Genomic DNA, 7,170 nt, shown 5'->3' with positions numbered 1-7,170 from the left:
TGTATTACTCTCTTAGACAACATAGTTTCCCCTTTTACTTGTGTTTACCTGTAGTTCATTTCTGTCATTCCATCTTTCTTTCATCCTTTCTTTCTCTCTCCCTCTATCTCCCAGTTTGGGATTCTCTGCACATCTCGTTAAGGTCCCAGTGGGCAGTGAAATCCCATGAAAAAAGTGATAGATGGCCCAGTGCCACCTTGCTGGAGTTAAACACATATCTGATCCAGTCCTCCCCGTAATATCACTTTAATGGCCCTATTGTGAGTTATGACAATCTCACCAATACCATCATTAACCCTGAAGTCTTTAATCTCGGCGGGAAGAGCACCTGTCAGGCATCGTTAGCTATTAAACCAGTTAATAATATCTGTGCATACTCTGCCAGTTGAGAAGAAAGGAAATTATTAGGAAGCCACTTTTTCATCATCACCCTGATGATGGCGGTGGCAAGGGCCGGTCAGCACTGAGATGTTGGCCGAGCCTGTATAACAAGGCTAGGTGGGGTGGGGTGTGTGTGTACTTGGAGGCGTCGTAATGAGGTTGGCTGGATTGAGTATTACACCCCCGACCCCCACCACCACCACCACCTCACCACCCCCCAGGGCAGCACTCAGGTGATCCATCCAGCAGCGCCGGGGTCCTGGCTCCAGAGGAGACGGAGCCATTAGGGAGCTCCCCGAGATGGAGTCACTATTTATGGGCTACCGGGGAGATGCGACCCCTGAAGTCACAAAACAAGTATCAGCGCTGTAATGGAAAGGAGTCCGCTGAGAGGACCGTGGCGCAGAACAAAGAATACGCCGATGTTTACTCGGGCGTCACTGTGGCTTTCTGCAGTTTTATGGTAATGGCTGGATCCTTGCCAGAGAATAATAGACGACCAGAAAGGTGGAACAATCTTTGTGAAGGGACAGTAAAAAAAAATGAGAGTGTGGATGATAAAAAAAAGAAATTACACATTTTCGATTTATTTGTCTAATCTTTAATTTCCACTCTCCTTCCCTGATGCGAAACCCATTACAGGGTAAAAAATCATCCCTGCCAGCATTTTAGCGTGAGGTCAAAGATATGTCCAATCCTTTAGCACAGACATGTCAAAGTCAAGGCCCGCGGGCCGGAACCGGGATGATATTTGATTAGTATTAGAACCGGCCCGCAGGCCACAGCCGCCGGCTGCTGTTTTGCACGCACAAATACTCCATTCCCCACAATGCAACGGTAGCCCGCACGAACTCACTGCGGCGCCGCAAGTGGGCCTCGGCTTCATTATTCATCAGTATTCAGTCAGGGCAGATGTCAACTTTCAGCTACCCCCCTCCCCAGTGTTGTGCCTGAACGCGTTCATTGAACGAAAGTTCATGAACTCGTTCATATTTTGAGCGAACGTGAACTGAACGTACTGTATTGCCTGATGAACGTTACTGTGAACTCGTTAATTCTGGTGTCTGTAAACAGCATGCTCTTTCAGTTTAACTTCGTTGAATAGGGTGCCAGATTTCTACAGAGCCTGCATACAGAGCCTACATTTCTGCAATTAGGAAATACTTGTTTGGTGTCATCAAACATAGAGGCATAGAATTAAGTCGTGGTATGAGCGTTTATTCAATGCATGCGTGTGCACGTTGGTAGCAAAGCTAAGCTTCAACCTATTGGAAGGCTATTTAATTATGAAACGACATTTAATAGAACGACGTGGATTTATGCAACTTCCATAAAAAACAGAGCACAGACTATATAAAACACTGTTTGGCATTAACTATTAAAGTCAGCCAAAAGCTATTAATTAGTCTTAGTTAAAGATAGTTAAAGATCTCCAGATCAGTGATTTACGCATGATCTGATCCGCCATTTACCATTCACAAAAGCTGGTATTGTGTTTCCTGAATCCTTACATTCAGGCATTCAAATCAAATGTAATTAAATAGCATATATATATTCTATCAGTGTATGATGCTTGCATGAGGGAAACATCCCAAAACAACGGCACCCATATAATTGCTGTTGTTTTGAGAAGTATTTCTCATGCAACAATGCAAAAACAATTAAACTATTGTAGGCCTAATTATATTTTACATTAGTAAAGCAGTACTCTGATGTGCATGTTTTCACAAACTTTTGTGAACAATCTTAGCACTTTAAACATTGACTGTTTTGAAGTGCATGTATAGCAATATAGTATAGCCTAAAAATAATAATAATTGTGATATCATTATGATAATTTGATGGGGGGTGGGAGGAGGGGATGGGTTCATGTAGGTGGGCCCTATGACCCCAAAGTATGCCTTGACTGGGCCTTAGGTCACACTGTAAAAAAAATATCTGCCTAGTTTACTCAAAAAAGTAATGCAACCTATTACAAGGGCTTTTTTAAGTAAACACAACTAGAAATAAGGCAACTTATTGTAAATGTTTTTGTGAGTATACTCGAAGAGAGGGCATAACTTACATAATCAATTTGAAATAAAAACATCTTTCAACTATAAAAAGCTTTTTCTACCAACTATTCGGAGGACTTCAAAACACAAGTTTAAGTTACTAGTTGGTACAACTTAAGATAAAAAGTAAGGAAAACCCAAAGCAACAATTAATGCAAGTGATTTATTGCAGAAATCAGTGTAGAAGCACTGCACACACAAGTAGCCTCAAAATGATCTTTTACACAGCCTAAATGCAGCATAGAATACACAGATATTTTTCAAAAATGTTTTGAAACTACAGGTTTTCACCTCTAATCAGTGAACTTTTGAGCTGCACACAATCAAAAAATAAATAAATAAATAAATAAAAAAAAATAATTTAAAAAAAATTTTTGAAACTACAGGTTCTCACCTGTAATCAGTGAACTTTCATCTGCACACAATAAAATAATATATCAGAAATGTTTTGAAACAATGGGGTTTCAACTATATTCAGTGATCTTTGAGCTGCACACAATCAAAAAATAATAATAATAATAATAATAATTAAAAAAAAAGAAAAAAAAAAAAAAAGTCACTTACAATCACAATACACAATAGGTACTGTAGTGTTAAGATCCTGAGTGCTATGGGCCTCATAATACAAACTGTAATGAGGGAACTCTGTAATGAGGATAAAACATGGCTTTGAAAAGAAAATGCCATTGTTTTCAAAATTGAATAATAAAATGCACTTTGTTGTACCTTTAGTCGCAAAGCAACAAAAATTGTATAAAAATGCATGGTAACATTTTACATGATGGGTAAGTACATATCACATTCATAGCAGCTGTGAAATTATCAAACTAAGTATTTATAATTTATTCATAAAACATGACTCAACATTCATTCACATCCAAGTTTAACACTGGGAAGTAAACTACATAGAGATGACCGGGGAACTTTGGACATTTTCCCTGAGAGTGTGGGCAAAGCGCAAAATATTATAATTACCTCAAGGTGTCAACAAATCAGGGTCAACAAATACTGGTCAGCTATATGTAGTTTACCTCTCAGTCTTAAACTCGGATAAGTGATTATGAATACTTAACAACCTGTATAGCAATAATATAAGCTATTCATACAAATATTTAGATATGATATGATCAGATGACAAGCATAAATGGCAATAAATATCGCCATTCTGACTGCCATGAATGTTGTCATGTCTTCTGAAACGGTCACTACAGCTACTATGAATGTTATGTACTCACCCGTCAAGTAAAGTGTTACCAAATGCATAAAATTAAACTTAAAAGGTCTCACAGTCCTAACAATCAGTAAAACTTACAATAATGTGCCATTACATCAATCAAACTATCGCAGATGTCCCTGCATTTTATTTCCGAAAAGACAGGGTTCTCGCTAGAACAGCTGGTAGCTCCTAGGTTGAGAAAAACCTTTTGTATCACCTCAAAGGTATACTTGAGGTTTTGGGGTATTGCATATTGATTGCATAAACAAGGCCCATCAAATACGCAAAATGCAGATGGTACATCCTTAATATCCTGGAGAACAACAGTCTCTTCCAAAATGATGGCTGTGTTGATTACCACAGGAAGAAGAGACTTCGACTGCTGCAACGCGCCATCTTCTTTCACTGTGAGGATCCCAATTTTCACACCTTTGGTGTAGTCTTCCTCAGCATCTGTATCCTGAGAGTGTGCAAACACAGAAGACACCACTGATTGAGTCAAACATAATTAAAAGAAAAGCTGTATAGATTAATCAATTTGTTAACACAATCAAAATACTTTAGAAAGTCATCATAAATACACTACTTGGCTTGTGTACTATGATATAGTGTGTATCCAACTGTTTTATAATAAATAAAACACAGTTTACATATTACAATACAATGCGTCATTCAATATCAAGGGACAGGGAAGAGGAAGACGGCAAAAGGGATGCCAGAGAGACGGACAGAAGACAGGGACGAGTTGGTAAAGGACACAAGGAGATTGGGGATAGGAAAAAGGAGGAGAGGCAGGATAAAAGAGAGGGGCCAAAGAAGTAGAGGAAGAAACACAGGTGGTGAGATAAGACAACATGCACAGAGAATAAGATTGATTATTACCAGACATTTCTTGAAAAGACTTGTTGGGTCCTCCCTGAGGTAGAGGGGCAATCCTTCCAAGGCTATTCTTTTACAGTGTTCTGCAATCGCCATCACCTGGGCACACAGACAGAGATACAAAGATTATTTAATTCCCAAATTTTCATAATTCAGAATGAATCTGTAGTCATTAAAGTGCATGCGTTTTCCTAGTCTGGCAACCCCAATTTTAGATTTGTCTTTACTACGCTGACCCACGCATGACGTTAGTTCGCACAATCAGTGAGAAAGCAAAAAAAATAAAAAATTCAACACATTACATGGGTTGAGGCAAGCTAAAGCTGGGAATCATGGAAATAACTTCATGTCACAAACTATTGTTGTGAAAAGGTTGTGTCTATTTTCCTGCTCCCCTGATATAATGTTAAGGCTAATGTTGTTTATAAATTTAAATGTGAATTCGTGACGTAAAGCGTTTTTGCTCTGAGCAAAAGTAGCAAAACAGCAGTGAAACTTGCCAGCATTGAGCAGAGCGGAAAGCAAAGGGGCATAGCAGCTACTGCTGGTGATGTGAAAACCCCTTTACAGGAGAAACATTTACATATCACTTTGTATTGTTATTAAGCAAAGTTTGGCTAACGTTAAATGAAGTCAAAAGGACTGGTCCAACGTTTATAAAAAGTAGTCTTATTTAGATTGTAACGAAGCATCTTACAAGTTAGCAAACACAACTTTGCATGACAAGCTATGGCATTTCGCGTTTTCAGCTACAACACAAACTGTTCCCCAGCAATTTGGCTATGGACACAACTGGACAATAATAAGCTGAATTACGTGAAGAAAGGGAAACGTTCGTTGTTCAGAGGTGTACGCATAACTTTATAGTCATTATCATTGGCCAAAGTCTCACCAAAGATGTCGGTTTATGTTAGCTTCCATTAACTAGTTAACATTAGCTTAAATGTTAAATGTTAGCTTAAAAGTGTGGCCTGAGGGAGCCTCCGATGCTCTTCAAGACTGCTTTGACACAACAGACTGGGAAATGTTCAAGCAGGCAGCCACTTACAACAACCGGACAGACATAGAGGAGTATACAGACACTGTAACCTCTTACATCACCAAGTGCATCGATGATGTGACCCACACAAAAGACATCATCACTGGGCTAACTGGAAGCCATGGCTGACAGGGATGTCCTCAGGCTGCTGAGGGCCAGAGACAAAGCCTACAGAGCTGGGGATGAAGCTGGCATGAAAACAGCGAGAGCCAACCTGTCCCGTGGCATCAAGGAAGCAAAAAGGAATACACTCACAAGATAACCACCCACTTCAAAGACAGCAGGAACTCACAAAGCCTATGGCAGGGCATTCAGGCCCTCACGGACTACAAGCCCGCCACAGAGCTGTGAGAGCAACATCCCTCTGCTCAACAACCTGAACCGCTTCTTTGCTCGCTTTGAAGCACAAAACAGCACCTGCCCACAGAAGACCCATCCCCTCTACATGAGCAGCCCCTGTGCCTCTCTGCCGACAGCGTGAAGAGGACACTTGCTGCTATCAACACCCGTAAGGGCAACAGGTCCAGACAACATCCCAGGTCGTATGCTGAAGGACTGCGCGGGGGGGAGCTTAAGGATGTCTTCACAGACATCTTTAACACTTCCCTGAAGCAAGCCATCGTCCCATCATGTTTCAAAGCTGCCACCATCATACCTGTACCTGTAGAAAACTGCTCCATCCTGCTTCAATGACTACCGCCTGTGGCACTGACACCCATCATCATGAAGTGCTTTGAGCGGCTTGTCATGTCACATATCAAAGCCATTCTCCCCCACCCTGGACCCCTTCCAGTTTGCATACCGAGCCAAGCGGTCTACAGAGGATGCAATCTGCTCTGCCCTCCACCCAGCCCTCACCCACCTGGAAAAAGAGACTCATATGTGAGATTGCTGTTTATAGACTTCAGTTCTGCATTCAACACCATAATACCACAACAACTCATCTGCAAACTCGACAAACTGGGACTCAGTACCTACCTCTGCAACTGGCTACTGGACTTCCTCTGTCAGAGGCCCCAAGTAGTACGATGTTGGCAACAATACCTCAAGCAGCATCACACTGAGCACAGGGACCCCCAAGGCTGCGTGCTCAGTCCGCTGCTCTTCACCCTGCTGACGCATGACTGCACTGCAACCTACAGCAACAATCACATAGTGAAATTTGCTGACGACACAACTCTGGTGGGTCTCATCACCAAGGGCTTACGAGACTCAATACAGGTTGGAGGTCGACCATCTGACCACGCGTGGTGCAGGGACAACAACCTCCTGCTGAACGTCAGCAAGACCAAAGAGATTGTTGTTGACTTCCCAAGAGGTCACACCCAACACCTGCCACTGACCATCGACGGTGCTGTGGTGGAGAGAGCGAGCAGCACCAAATTCCTGGGGGTGCACATCAGTGAAGACCTCTCCTGGACCACCAACACTGCATCACTGGCGAAGAGAGCTCAGCGCCGCCTGTACTTCCTGCGGAAACTCAGGCGAGCAAGTGCTCCACCAGCCATCATGACCACATTCTACCGAGGCACCATTGAGAGCATCCTCTCCAGCTGTATCGCTGTGTGGGGGGGAAGCTGCACTGAATACAACAGGAAAGC

This window comes from Alosa alosa, chromosome 9 (assembly GCF_017589495.1).
Source record: "Alosa alosa isolate M-15738 ecotype Scorff River chromosome 9, AALO_Geno_1.1, whole genome shotgun sequence".
NCBI classification, from domain to species: Eukaryota; Metazoa; Chordata; class Actinopteri; order Clupeiformes; family Clupeidae; genus Alosa; species Alosa alosa.
This window is presented reverse-complemented; position numbering follows the sequence as displayed.